Source organism: Lactuca sativa, chromosome 3 (genome assembly GCF_002870075.4).
Source record: "Lactuca sativa cultivar Salinas chromosome 3, Lsat_Salinas_v11, whole genome shotgun sequence".
Lineage (NCBI taxonomy): Eukaryota > Viridiplantae > Streptophyta > Magnoliopsida > Asterales > Asteraceae > Lactuca > Lactuca sativa.
This window is the reverse complement of record NC_056625.2, coordinates 279,178,896-279,195,185: the sequence shown is the minus strand read 5'-3', so window position 1 is coordinate 279,195,185 and position 16,290 is coordinate 279,178,896.

Sequence of the window (16,290 nt, the reverse complement as noted above, 5' to 3'; positions counted from 1 at the left end):
GATTCAGCTCCGACCCCGAACTGGATGACCATGCCCAACCAGAACTATCCCTTGATATCCGAAATATAACTCTAGCTACTTTCCAATGCTGAACATTAGATCCGAATGCAAGATCAACTCTCGATTGAGCAGTTGGACTGCCAATGCCACCCGAGCACATCTAACAATATCACTCCACAGTCATTCGATCCAACCGAGCTATCTCAACCATTCACATTGTACATGCAATCTCCATGTTCGCTTTACCCCAAGTGAATATTCTAACTGATCTGCAGACTCACATCATCTCCGACCTCCATTATCTATTGCTTGTTGATCCCACATGTGTGGTGGTCCTCCTTAAGCCAATTGAACCGACCCACCTAGGTCTAAAACATCAGATGGAAATCATAGCCACTCATAATGTATCCCATCTGAAAATCCATAATCTCAACCAATCTATTCTCTGCACAAATAGAGTTAAACTGAAACACAAGAGTTTGGTCCGACAACAAAACTGGAACAACTTTTATCCAATCTGATACTCAACTCATGACCTGTGTTATATGAATCTACGCATGCATTACACCTCGATCTTTTCGATTTGCAACAAACCCTCCCTAACTCAATACATAACGGTTCCCGACCATCACTAAGACTCCAGTCTTGCCCCTAGTCCACCCACCAAGTTCCCAAAGACTCAATTTTTAAGGCTACCCAGGACTAAGGACCCCTCTACGTTACACTCTGACTAGTGAATGTTATGGCGCCCTGCGGAATTACAACACTTCCACAATGACTAATGAGTGTTATGGCTCCCCGCTGTCTTACATCACTCTCTTACTGACTATTGAGTGCTATAACACCCCACACTCTTACAAAATTTCTCTCACTGACTAATGAGTACTACAGCTCCCACTAGCCTTACAACAATCTCACTGACTAATGAGTGCTACGGCTCCCCAAATTCTTCCAATACTCTCTCACTGACTACTGAATGCTATGACTCCCCGTAATCTTATAACACTCTCTCACTCACCATGGGCTCACTTTACGGTTTTCCCTGACAGTCCTAAGTGACTACACCCACTTGGATCCATCCAGTCTCTTATCACCCAACAATGTCATCATCAAGCCATCACTATACTTAGTTCATTAAACCCATGCTCTGCGACCCAACAAATATAGGTGCGCACACCCACCCAGATTAAGCTTCACTACTCCTGAAGACAATTAACTGCTGGTTTCACAACAGGAAATATAGTCACTTGATGATCCATTTGCCATCTGAAAATCCCAAGTCTCATAATAATCCAACAATTTAGGTCATCATACTCAGATACCTCGATACGCTGTCACATAATCTCACGATAGCTTTCCACGACCCCTGATCATCCACTTAAACAACTTGAAACCTTGAAGTACTCAAACTCATAATTTGAAGCATGGAGGAATCATTAATGACTTAGAGCATGTTGAAAACAATCCAAAACCCCCTCCTCTACTAACCAAAACCCATACGAAACTACTCATACAGACTCTGAAGTTGATTGACAAATCAATTGTTTCCCTTCCCGGAACAATCTATATGTCACACTATCAATCTCTCAGCAATCGAAACTTGACCTCAATGACCCAACCGCCTCGAAACTCGAACATTGGGAATCCTGAAGACACACTGACCACAATAAGACCCCTATCCAACGTCTACTTGTTGTGAAGACACTCAATCTCACCTGGGCACATACAACATGCATCATCTCGTCGTGTACTATGCCTTGACTACCACAAGACCCAAGCCTCATATAACCGGATCGTATATCCCCACAACCCATTCATTTCCACCACAAATCAATTAGATTGTTGATCCTCCACAGATTACTCGGTTCTCCCCCATTGAGGGTTTGAACCATCACTAGTTGACATAACCATAGACCTCACTACAACGGGCTCCCCAACTATACCATACTCGACTCTTGGGACGTACCACACAACACTCGAAGACCTTTCAGAATAAGCCCAAGAACTCTAAGTATTCCGGATCTCATATGGTAACCCTAGAAACCTCTCAATGTTATTGCCTCGAATCATCAAAAATCTGATATCAACACACCAACAGACATCTCGACTGTCCTGAATTAGTTACGACTCTTAATATGGAAATAATGGGCTATCACACACAACTCATATCCGATTCTTGAACCAACTTTCCATCGCGTGAATCATCATAGAAGCAAGAGACCTCACTCTCATAGTTGATACATAACATAGACTCCTAGGTTCGTCGCCCCAGTATACTCCTCTTGATTACCTGGAACTGTTGCTAAAATATGCCTTACGATACTCAACTAAGGCATATCCTTGTCCTCATCCATCTCAGTCCTCACTGATGACTCTCTTACAGTATAAGGAATACCTCGCAACAGACATATTACAAAATACTCTGGCAAAAAATATTACATCTATATGCTACCCCATGGGGTTTACCTCCAAAGTCTAAAACGGGAAGCTCCTTATCCCTTTCATTCCACATGGGAAGAGAAAATAGTGTAATTCACGTCATAGAAAGTGGCATCACAACCATTGGCCGACCACTCTATTCAGACTGCAATCCTCAACATCACATCACCTTCGCCTCCTTTTCGAGCCTCGTGACCCCAACTGGTGTTGGATAAGGTGTCTAAGTCCATAACTTATTTGGTACATACTTGACCCGGCCTGGCATGGTCCATTTGGGTTGCACTTCACCCGAACTATTTATGGATAATTTTATGAGAGTTATACACATATGTTTATTAATATATTGTAAGTTATAATATATTAATATGAAGTTATTTAATTAGTCTTAGTCTTAAATTAATTATGAATTAATTTAGAGATTAAAAGGAAGACTAATTAAATTGTGGGCTATTGTTTTATATGGTGTGGGCTAACACTCATTTGTTAATGGGCTAGGCTTATATGGAAGTCCATGGATGATCCATGGAGCTTTTAACCCATGGATCCTTGGAAAAGGAAAGGTCATGGGTTATTAGGGTTTCACCCTAACCATGCACACTATATAACCATGCTTATGTTGCATGAAATAGCCACTAGTGTGGTTTTGTGTGTGTGGCCGATTTTCTATGTGTGTATACACTCTCTCAAAGTTTTCCAAGTGTTTGTGGTGATTTGTGATTCCATTTGAGGCATTCACACTATTGGTCCTTGGCTCTCAAACTCCAAACAATCAACCATCATCAAAAGGTATGTATTTCTACTAGTACTTTTATGATTCATAATCCTTATGCTATGCTAGTTAGGAAGAAACCTTGGAAATTATTATTTGCATGTATTTTAGAAGAAAACATAGATCCAAGGTTTACTAGGGTTGCATGCACAATTAGGAAGTGTTAGATTGCTCAAAACCCAACAGTGGTATCAGAGACTAGGCTTGTTTTTTTGAATACTTGATGCAAATTGCTGAAAATCGAAGTTTATGTGCTGTCTGCACAGCAGACTCGCTGAGTCCATGAAGGGACTCGACGAGTCCAAGACAAAATTCATCCAACTCGGCGAGTTGGTTCATACACTCGACGAGTTGGACCCCCAGACAGCATATCTTCGAGTTTTGGTGCTGGAATTGGTCTAGAATCATTACCTTAAACTGTTTTGGACTCATAAAACCTGTTTTTGATGTGGTAATGATGATGGTGGACCAATTTCAAAGTTATAATCAAAATTTCAAGTTTATATGTGTTCATATGATTCTTGAAATTGTTGATGTGGATGTTCATGTTCATATGAGTTTTGTTAGATCATAGGAATTATTTGCAAATTGTTTGTTAGTTAATTCTTGATCTTTATGTGTTTTAATGGAATTCATAATTTGTCCTCAAGTTATGGAATTCCAAGAGTTTTTCTTTTAAATGTTTTTTAAGAAGTTGTAGGTTACATTTTCTTGAAGAGTTTTTTCTAATAAATGCTTTTATGGACCTCATAACTTGTCCTCAAGTTATGGATTTCCAGGAGACTCTTCATTAAAAGTTTTAAACACTTAATTAAAACTCATAAGTTATGAATATCCAAAAGTTTATGACTTGTTCAAAACTTGCCCTCAAGTTTTGGAATTTTTAAAGTCTCGCACAAACTTTAATTCCATACCCTAGAAGTTTTAAAAGTTAAAATTCTACCCTTATACTATTATAAGATTAATGGTTAATTATTATATATATGTATAAGAACAAGTCATTTTACCGTTAGTAGGCCTCATTCACGAAGCCGGTCTATAAGGTGGGTATAAGGTTGTTGCCTATAAAATGGCAACTTAATGGGTGTCCACTCTCACCCACCGCTTGCTTGATCGGTGGAGGGTCGTTAGCCGAACGGCTAGGACAATGACTTTAAATTCTCATTAAAAGTATAATGATTATTATAAAGTAACTAATTTTTTTTATTTAATTCCCAATCTTAGTTACTTTAGGAAAAATGTGAATTTGGTGCTAGCCCATGGAATTCACACTTTGTACCTTACCAAGTCGTTGGTGGAGCGTGTGTGGTTAACCGGCACACTAACTTGGACTAGTAAGGATCACGAAGGGTGACTTAATGTTTGTCATAGATCAATGGAGCGTGTGTGGTTAACCGGCACATTGATTAGGTGATAATATTAAGGGTACCAAGTGAATTGGTATGGTTATTCACACCTTGTTTTGTGATCCTCGGCATCCCAGTCACAAAATTTGAGAGGGCACACTCGAGATTGAAACATGCCATTGAAAAGTTCAATGAATCTCAAAAGATCTAGGAATTTCAAATCCAATTAAAACCTAATAAATTATTTTGTTTTTTTTTCATGGTGGAAATTGGTGAATCGTCATTCGCCTACCTTCAAATATTTTATAGCTTGGATTACGACATCCCTCTTCCAAATTATAAAATATTGTGTTGGGTCCTAGCCTTAATATTTCATATTGGGTGTTATATTAAGGACTTTAAATCAACTAACTTGATTTCCTCCCATTATAGATGTCTAGTTCAGACAACTATGATCTTCCCAAATCTCTTGAATATGGTGTCCCTCAACATCATGCTTCACTTCCTCCACCTCCTCCAATTATTCTCCCTCGCCCACAAGTTCTTGAAAAGTTTAAAGTCACTCAATACCTATTGGCAAGCATAGTCTATGTGTGCTCACATCTTGGAGATAAAGTCACATATTGACAAGCCGGGAGAGTCGGGTGTCAAAGTCCCGTGAAAGTTGGATGTTCAATCACTTTCTTAGTAACATAGTGACTCTCTTTGGGACTACTATGACACAGACTATGACATGACCCTTAATGATGTTATCTATTTGCTTGGTGTTGTGGAATCAGCAATGATTTGGAACACTAGTAAAGCAAATTTGATTAAATGAACAACTTCCCAAGTCTTAAATGGACATTGACAATGGTAGCATTGGATATCTAGAAAAAGATTTCTCTTCCCAATGGAAAGGGATCGGCCATAGTCAACTCGGTTGACCAAATGGTAAAGAGAAAGGCTAAGTCTGAGATAGTCTCATGTGCCATTACCAAAGGGTCCATGTGTTTTGTTGCCAAAGGAAAGGGAATTGGTTGTGAAGCTGCCCTATTCACCTAAAAGGTCATAAGGTTGATCAAGTCAAGAGGTTTGACTCTACTTCGGGTAAAGTCCACTGTCTAACTCTATTAAGTTCCTATTTGGAGATTCTTATTACATAATGTGAATGGGTCACATGCTGATGTTTTAAGAATGAAAGAAAAGATAGGAAGCTTAAAGTAAGTATATGTTGATTCTGATTGCGAAGGTGGGTTTCGATCGCATGGTTCGGTAATCAGAATTTTGAGCTATTGCTTAAATATATTGCTTATGAATTGATAACAACAAGGTTTTCATGTGGATTGTAAGGATAAGTTTTTCCGCAAAGTTTTAAAATAAAAGAAAAAAAAAAGGTTTTAATTTTATTTATTTTAAAAAATATACTTACATTGGCATCTGTGGAAAATTGTTGCTTATAGGTTTCCAGTAATAGCAATATTGGAAAGTGGATTTGATTCTTTCATTTATGGTAGTGTCTGAATTTACCAAATGAATAAAATTTTTCATCACCCAAGTTTCAATTGGATAGAAACCCGGAATCATACAAGTTGTATTGCATGATGAATGAGAATTTTCATCTTTGAAAATTAAGACTAATTCTTTGATCACATGTATATGTGAGTCAATTGAAGGACTAAGGAATTAGGTACACTGGGTGTGCGTTGGTCAAGGTCCACCACAAAGATTGATTTGTCATGATTTACTAAAGATTAGTAAATATGATTATACTTATGAGGTTAAATATAATTCTGTAACATTGGAAAGGTTACAATGTATGAAAAAACAAATGAGAAGAATCAAATTAGGCAGAAAGATAAAAGTTTCTCAAATCTGAAAGGATGGGAGAGTACTTTAGTATCGTATTTCATGATCATCTTAATGATTATGAAACCATATCACAAATTCATACTCTAAGGACGTCTTAGTGCATTGTTATGGCTAAGAATAGTGGTCATGAATTGTTGGATTGGTTAAAATCAAGAAGATGAGTCATACTTCGTTCCAAAACAATTCTTAGAGTCATACTCCAAGATTGTAACTTTGAGTGACATAAAGGAAGATTTATTAACACTAGTCAAATGTAAGAGTAAAATGTTTTCTACTCTTGTACATTTGAGATTGGTAAGTTGTGATGTATTGGATGAGACAAAGACCAACTAAGACCAATTGTGTGAAGTGTTAGTCTTGATAAGAATCCGCACTATCCCTTGAGTATTTGTTTTGTCAAGGAATGGTTCTTGACTGGGGAAACTTATATGTCAAGGGGACAGTGGGAGCCTTAAAGATCCTGAAAGAGTTTCAAGAATTAATCAAGAGTAAAACCTGTAATTTATCACTAGCACGCGACTTAAGGTTTGCAACCTATCGTGTTGACATAATTCTTATTTCTGTACCTACTTCAAATAAGTTGAATTTGCATGTGAGTTATCAGAGTTCAACTTGGAAGCATTGGTGGGCCTTGTGCAACCAAGGTGACAAGAAACTAAGATTGAACAAGTTTAATCCATGTAAGGCTGAATTTGTCACTAACCTTATCTTGTGATTATGGTTTTGACAAATTCACATGGATAGGAACTCATACACTATAAAATCTAAGTGTCATAAGGTTTCTCTCCGATTCATGAAAATGATGGTGAGGAAACGCTTTCACTAAGTAGACTTTACGTAGATATCAATTGTGTTATTTGCATTTTCAAAAGTCGTTAGTGGAGCGTGTGTGGTTAACCGGCACACTAACATGGACTTGTGAGAAATGGAAACGGTCTAAAAAATTATGACTATGATTACGGCATCCCTTTTCATAGTTCTTGAAATTGCTTAGACACACATGTGAGCTATCTAAGAAAGGGTGTATGAATCTAAATTTTAGAAGTCCAGCAGATTTCTGGAAATCTGTCAGAGCTAGTGGGAGCATAAGTGTTTTGCTAATAATCATCATGTTAGTGGGAGCATGATAATTATGATTAGTGTTGCAAGTTAGCAATGTTAATTATAGAAAACAAAGTTTCAATTCGTGAAGTTGCATGGGCTGAAAAGTTGTTTTGCTATAATTAAGGGAGAGGAAATTATACTTCGTTTCAATTCTAAAGCTTAGTTTGAGATTTTAATCATCTTTAGTCAAGTGTATATATGTATATATATATATATATATATATATATATATATATATATATGAATTTTATGTTGGAATGGTTCAACTTGAAGAAATTCTATATATATTGCGTTTTCAAAATTTGATTATGATTACGGCATCCCTCTTCATAGTTAAATTTTGAAAACATGGAAAATAAAAAATATTGTAGCAAAAGACTTGTCTAGTATCATGTCTTTATGTCAAACATCATGAATCGTGTCCCATATGCTTCGGATATAGGATCGATTGCATGTGCTATAATATTCATATTTTCTAAAATTTCCAAATGCTTAAGGCATTGAGAAGGGAAAAGTCTATAACTGGATATGACTAAAGTGATTAAGCAATTGTCGAGGATAATCTGAGGTTCACCAAAGATTGGTTGCTCAGGGAAAGTTGGAAGTATGATGTAAGTTGTCGGAAAGGACCGTATTGACATGTTCTGAAAAGAAGTAACTCTTGTTCGGAAGTGATAGTCAAAATGGGACTATGGAAATGTCTCTATAGGTGGAAGATATTCAATCTATGTAAGATTAGAAAACCTTAATGCAAGAAGGATGTTCAAAGCAATGTACTTTGAATATGAGAGTTCCGTTCCATAGAAGTTGACCTTCTTTGGAATACTCTGTAATGACTGGTGACAAGGTTTTGTTGACTTTGTCCATAATCATTACAAGAGGAACATTGCATAAAAGTTTAAAATCTAACAGATTTACGGTAAATGATAGGAATCGGGGATTCTCACATTTACAATAAGAATTTGGGATTGTGAAATGAGTATCAATGGAATCATGTTCAATTGATCTACATCACAATGTAAGGATCATAGACAAACATAGTGTGCATACTTGGAGTATGGCATAACTATTGTTTAGAAAAACAAAGTGTACATGCTAGGAGCATGGGACGACTGTTGTTTTTTATTCAAGTCTTAAGTTGATTGTTTGAAACATTATACAATGAATAATGTGTAATCAATATGGTGATAAATAAAAGGCGGTTCTATTTATATTCAAAAGGGTTCTGAGACCATATTGGATTCGATTATTATTGTGTTTCACTTTGCATGTTTTGACTTCCTAAATAGCTAGATTATTCTTTCCGAATGACTAAGTTATTTAAACACTCCACAGTCGTTCATATGTTGGAAGCAGGTATGAATCAAGACTGTCATGAATCGAGTTTGTAGATGGCTAAATGGGTTTAGTCATAGCAATGGTTGCTACAACATTCATGAGTGCTCATAAGTTATGAGTATTGGAATAAACCCACGCTCACTTGTATCACTTTATGGAATTTACCTCGAGTGATCGTGAGACGGTAATATCATATAAATCTTCAAACCTAGAGATATGTGTTGTTACCTATGAGTTGGTTGTGCATTGATTGCACGTAAATGCATCAGTAACTTGATGTTATAAAACGTGCCTTTGTGTACAATTCAACAAGTAGTAGAACAAGCATATGAGTCGAAGTTTATATGTTCCTTCTAGAAATAGAAGCGATATCTGGGCCCCTCGATGATTTTGTTGTGACCTATGTACCTGTCGGTCAGAACTAAATTGATGTGTTCGATTAAGTTCTTTGTCAAACAAATCGACAATCAGGAAACAAACTGCTGGATAATAAGTACGACGTTGTTCCATGTATTTGTCCGGCTGATATCATGAGAACATAGGATTATATGATCACTTATCTAAAATGGCGCTTCATAGTTCAACAGAGTTTTCGAGAGCTATGATTGCTGGTTGGTTCCTGAAGTAACATACGCAAATATAGTTATTACACTTATCCAAGTGAGAGTCTGTTGGATAAGGTGTCTAAGTCCATAACTTATTTGGTACATACTTGACCCGGCCTGGCATGGTCCATTTGGGTTGCACTTCACCCGAACTATTTATGGATAATTTTATGAGAGTTATACACATATGTTTATTAATATATTGTAAGTTATATGGTGTGGGCTAATACTCATTTGTTAATGGGCTAGGCTTATATGGAAGTCCATGGATGATCCATGGAGCTTTTAACCCATGGATCCTTGGAAAAGGAAAGGTCATGGGTTATTAGGGTTTCACCCTAACCATGCACACTATATAACCATGCTTATGTTGCATGAAATAGCCACTAGTGTGGTTTTGTGTGTGTGGCCGATTTTCTATGTGTGTATACACTCTCTCGAAGTTTTCCAAGTGTTTGTGGTGATTTGTGATTCCATTTGAGGCATTCACACTATTGGTGCTTGGCTCTCAAACTCCAAACAATCAACCATCATCAAAAGGTATGTATTTCTACTAGTACTTTTATGATTCATAATCCTTATGCTATGCTAGTTAGGAAGAAACCTTGGAAATTATTATTTGCATGTATTTTAGAAGAAAACATAGATCCAAGGTTTATTAGGGTTGCATGCACACTTAGGAAGTGTTAGATTGCTCAAAACCCAACAACTGGCACCTCACCAGTCAAATTCCTCGACACCTAAACTCAATTCTTATCGTAAGGTATACTCGCTGTGAGCTCGACCGATATGGTCCTCTAGCCCCACATTTTACCATATCCACTCTTAGTCTGGACAAGTGTAGCAGGACAACCGGTAAAGACGAAAACACAATCTGCCATGAAAGATGGTACCTGAACCATGTTATCTCCGCTTAGTCTGCTTCTTAGAACCTCTGGAATTCTCCTTGTTTCGAGTATGAGTCCTCTACTTTCAATAGTACGGGCCCATACCACCCTCCACATCTACCCATACTTTCCACACAGATTGTCCCAGATTTCCCTAGTAGTTGCTCAACCTTCCCCATCGACCTATCCCACTCACTTACTCGCTCCCAAGTGAATACTCACCTCTAAGCAGTGCTCTCATCGACTTAAATAAATCCCTAGGCTCTCCTAGTTTTCCACTCTCCCCTGCCATCAGTTGTTGAGGAGGTCCTCACAACGTCAATTAGCTCTTCAAGCTAACTCACATCACTCATGAGTTCCACAAAGCACAAAGCAAGCAACATTAGGGCATTGAGCAACCTCCACTTGCACATAAAACCTCTCTAGCATTCAACTCCAATAGTTGTATCCACAACACGAAAGGCATCACCGAACTCAGGCAATCGTACCTCTCAACTCTTCGGGAATCTCTAACTACTAATTCACATAACAGATATAAAGGCATCTCTCCTAAACAGTCACACTAGCATGAAATTCTGAGCAAATCCCTAGCCATAACTAGCATGCAATTCTATCAGCTCAATAGTAACTCATCTCATAATATACTCAAGTAAGGGTATTTTGGGAAATCACCATTCGGGATCTGGCTGATTGTCTACACCGCTTCGAATCCTCCTTAAGAACTCTTTAATATCTTTGAAAAATCGTGTGATGAAAAATTATTCTCTTTTGAAAAGTTATCAACTCCACAGTTTAAGTCAAGACATACCCGAGGGTACACCCCGATCCCTCAAACTAAGGCTTTGATACCAAACTGTAACATCCCTTTCTGGCACGTATCACAATATTGTCCGCTTTGGGCACCCAACATGAAAACATCATAGGGGGTCACCCATCCTTGGATTGCTCTCACCTGGGCATGCTTAACTACAAAGTTCTTATGGGAACTGCTGCCCTCACGGCCTTAAAACACATTGTGTCAAGGAAGGTATCCACACCCCTTATAAGGAAATGTTTTGTTCTCTTCCCAAGCAGATGTGGGATTAGGTACAAACCACCTTCGTAACACCATGATTTCCTAGGTGTGAAATTCGATGGTTTCATGCATATTATAGGACCTACTCGACGAGTTGGCTACTCCAACTCGTCATGTACGGAGAGATCAGTCCACGTGGATTTTGGAAGAAACTCGACGAGATGGAGGGACAACTCGACGAGTTGAGGCTGTTTAGTGAAAACCCTAATTTTTGGGTTTTTGCACCCTATTTAAAGAACTTATAACCCCTTGTAGCCTCCCTCCTCGACATTTCAACCAGAGAAAATCCTAGATCGAGCTTGGTACCCTCTTGAGTGTGTTTGAGAGCTGAAAAGGTGACTTTTGAGGAGTTTTGAAAGGAGGCTTAAAGATTGAGAAGCTTGGATCAAGAAGAAGGTTGTAGATCCATCATCACCTTTGTATTGGCGATCAAACTGAGGTATAAAGTTAACACATTGACTTCTTAATACTTAGATCTTCTTTTGGGAGTGTTTATGGCCATTTTTTGGGCATAATGGAGTCACACTCGGGTTTGAGCTTGTCATAAGGACACAAATTTAGATCCAGACTCCTCTTGGTCCCCATAGTAATAAACTGATCAACTTTATCAAGCCTTCGCCTTGTCCGTTCCCTAAGTCCCTTCTTGAGCTTAGTTTTGGGTGTTTTTGCCTTGTGAGGCCTTGAATGCACGTAAAGTTAGCAACTTTACGTGATAAATTCATCCAAGGAGGTTGGATCTGATGTTCAGAGCATTAGAATCGACTGGAATGAGCTTAACGTGTAATGGTTGAACAAATCGATGATTTGGGAATCAAACTTGATGTGTTGAGTCAGGTTTTCTCATTTTTGGGATTCAAACTGAACTCGACGAGTGGTTAGGGTTTTGCTCTAGTCTTCTGGACACTGCATGGACTCGATGAGTTGGCCAGCAACTCGGAGAGTTGACGCGAGTTTTCACAATTTTCTGATTTCCGAAGGAACTCAATGATTCTTTGAGCTGCACTCGACGAGTTGATTTTTGACATTCGTTGACTTTAGGGTTCTAGTCTAGTCATGGACATTGGAGGCTATGGAGGGGCGGAGTCTGGAGCATCAGTTTGAGTAGGGATATACTTGCTTTACCTTGCGAGGTGAGTCTTCTCATTATATGTCACACCCCCGAACCAGACGGCGGAAACGTCAGAGGGTTGTCGTGGCTTAATTGAATACCATGACATTGAATATATATGAAACATAACATCGTTCATCACCATGCATTAATATAGTACAACTGATAAAGTTTACACTGAGTACATTGTCTTAGCATTACATTCCCAAAAATAAATTGTTCGGTTCATAGATAAACAAACTGCAAGCCATCACTGAGTACATTTTTCCTTCGGTTCACTTGTTACCTGAGAATACAAGTATTTTTGAAAAACGTCAACATATGAAATGTTGGTGAGTTCATAAGCGGTATTCGAAAAGCAACGTTTTCTATTGTTTTGAAAAAAAAACTACCAGAAAATCCGATATTTTCTGAAAAGAGTTTATGAAAAAGTTTGTGAAGATCCATAAGTATGCTTGTTTGTTTCTATAGTTGTAAAAATTGTTCATTAAACTTGTGTACATTTCGAAAAACGTATGTATTGAAAAACCCTAGGAAAACCCGATGTTTTCCTAACACTTTGAATTCCATGTAGTTGTAGAACCATCGCGGCGTGTGAAGTCATTGATTCCAGGCGACGTCGGATTATTGCGCATTGTGAATTGCTATAAACACGCGTTACACAAACGACCAGTTTACAACTATACTAACGATCCCGTAGGCGTCGTCCGTACTATTCACGCAATCCAATCGCCCTGACTTCTTGTAGTCCCACATCCGAAGAGAAGAGGGCACGAAGACCTCGATAACTCCGTTAGTCGATTGGGGATAAAAAGAGTGCGAAGGACCCTTGACCCGACTCGCATTTGAATAACCAACTTTACTAGTAGTACCAAAGGAACCTTGGGGACCAATAGTATAAAAGCCATTGAAAGTCCTTTTATGTTGTGTTGGATCATGTAAGACTCAACAACTCGTAACGTTGAAGCCTTCGGGCCTAAAGATCAAGTCATTGGGCTAGCTAGGCTCAACAAACAAGATTTTACACTTTTGGACCCAAAGGTGGTGCGTCGATGTCTGTGCATTCTCATGTGTGTAATGGTTTCCCAAATTTTCCGTGTATGAGTCGAGTTATCGTCGTGTTAGTAGTTTCGGGTTTGTTATTGATTCGAGACCGAATCAATTCGTTTGATAACGATTTTTGGTGTTGTGTAATATAATTCGTCGGAAGTCGTAGTGCCAGTGTTTGTTCACAACTGATGTATTGAATTAACATTGCAACTTTTCTGTTACAGCCCCTCATTTTGTTGTAAATTTACTTTTTCAACCCTTTAAATAAATAAATTTCCGATTTAGTCCCTAAACCATTTTTCTTGACATTTTAACACCAAAACTTACTGAAATTGATATTTTTCAGCCTCTTTTTAGTTGAAAACAGTTTTAGTCCCTGAAAATACAGTTTTCTCGGTTATAACCCCTCTTTTCGCAATTTTTACACTTTTGGCCCAAATTGCAAAATTTTTGCAACTTTGGTCCTTTTTAATTATGAAAAGCATTTTTTACCTTTGAAAAGGACTTATAACACTAATAGTCCACTGTTTTACCGAAAAACACAGTTTCAGCCCTCCAGAATAGAAAATTTCGCATATTGGGCCCTATTGGGCCGAAAATGTCATTTTTAGCCCATTAAGCTTGAAATTTATATTTTTAGTCCTCCAAATGAGTATATTTCCAGAAAATATTTTATTGAAACTGTTTTGACTCCTCTCATCCATCAGAATTCGTAATATGTCAATTTGGGCCCTTTAACTTTATATTTTTAACATTTTGTGTCCAAAAATTGAGTTTTTAGCCCAAAGAAGATGTTATTAAGCCACATAGCTATTTTTCTTGAAATACTTTGTATGTAGAAATATAATTGATGCTAGTATCATTTAACATAAAGTATATCTCGATTTTTAGGAGTTTATGGCTAGATCCAACATCATAATCACACAAAAACACACATTTAAGCATAGAAATCATACAAGACATAGAAAACACATATAGATCTACACTTTCACTTGTATTCCCCCCCCCCCCCCCCCCACAAAACTTATAAAACAGAAAATAGGGAGTATGAAGCTCACCTTAGGGTGTGGTTTTAGTTTTTGAAGAAAAGATGGAAGAAAGCTTGGTAATTTTTGGCCTTAGCACCCTTTTCTTGAAGATCTCGAGTTTGAGGGGTTCTAAGACACAAGTTTATGATTTCATGAGAGTTAAGAAGAGGTTTTTGGATATAAGAAGAAGTCCAAAGTATAGTTCCAAGCATTAACTTACCTAGATAATGATTTTAGTGAAGAATTCTCCTTGTGAAGCTCTTGATTCTCGAAATTTTTGAAGGGGGAGGGAGGAATGCTCTTCAAGGCTTAGAGAGATTGGAATTGAACTTTTGTGATGTGTGTGTATGTGTATCCTTGGTCGATAGTGAGAGGGGAGGGAAGAAGAGTGTCTTTGAGGTGACATGTGCATGGAGAAATGGGATTGCATGGAGGTTTGGAGTGTAATGCATGGATATCCATGAGGTATTATTGATGTGGCATGATGAAGTCAACTCTTCATCTTTGTCTTGGGCTTTTGGGCCGAAATTTAAAAAAAGAAAGGAGGGTATTGGGCTTTAATGCCCTTAAGCCCATTATTAGAGTTAAGTTGGATGATTGTAAGATACAAGTGTGATTTTTATATCTTGTTGGGCTAGTTTAGGTTAATTATGGTTCACAATATTTAATTTATTTCATGCTAGGCCCAATATGGCCCAAAATCTTGAAATAAGTGAATGTGGGTCCAATTAGAGCCCATTTAAGGGTTTTAAGCCCATGATAGTCAAATTGGAAGCTTATTGGTCCATTGAGTCCAATAAGGAAGTCCTAGTCCAAAATGGACCTAACAAGAACTTCTAGGATTTCCAATTGCTTGATGACTATTTGTAGTATTTGTATGATGTATTTGATTGATGTTTTTGATGTCATAATAATAGGTATCACACATGCTCTTAAGTTTTGATTCAACATTTTACTTAAGTATAGTGATTACAAGACACAAAATTTCTAGTTGTGACATTATAATTACCTGAGTGGTAATAGTGTGTGACCGGAGGGTCTTGCCTAAGTCATTGACCAGAAGGTATTATGTGCTTATACTGATTCATGTGATATATTATGCATTATGTCCTGATGTATTATGTGCTTAAACATCCCGAAATTGAGGAAAGCTATTTAACCCTTCTCTTTTTTCAAGTTGCCAAGTTTACCCCTTGAGTGAATTCTATGGCAAACGAGTATGTTTGGCGTACTGGGGAGTACGTTGCACGTACTCATGCGCTTAATTTGGACGCGGACTCGCCTAGGTACGCTGGGCGTACCCAGGGTTACGCTGGGCGTAGAGGGCCCAGATGCAAACCCTAATCTCTGGCTTGTGCACTATATAAGGGAACCTACGTGTAACAACTCAAATTTTTCAAACAAATTTTTCATTTTTAAAACATAATTATTCCATTAAAACAAGGCATAAATAGTATAATTATTCGGTCAATACAATTATTCAAACTCCCAAGATCATAAAACAATCTTCAGTGTGTATCGATCATGCCGGCGCCTTCCCACGGTCCTCGCTAGTACCTGAAATACATCCACAACAACTGTAAGCATAAATTCTTAGTGAGTTCCCCAATATACACTTACACACATACGCCTTTCCAGGCCCTGACCTTCCGGTCCTCAATACAACGCCTTCCGGCCCATAACATAATCG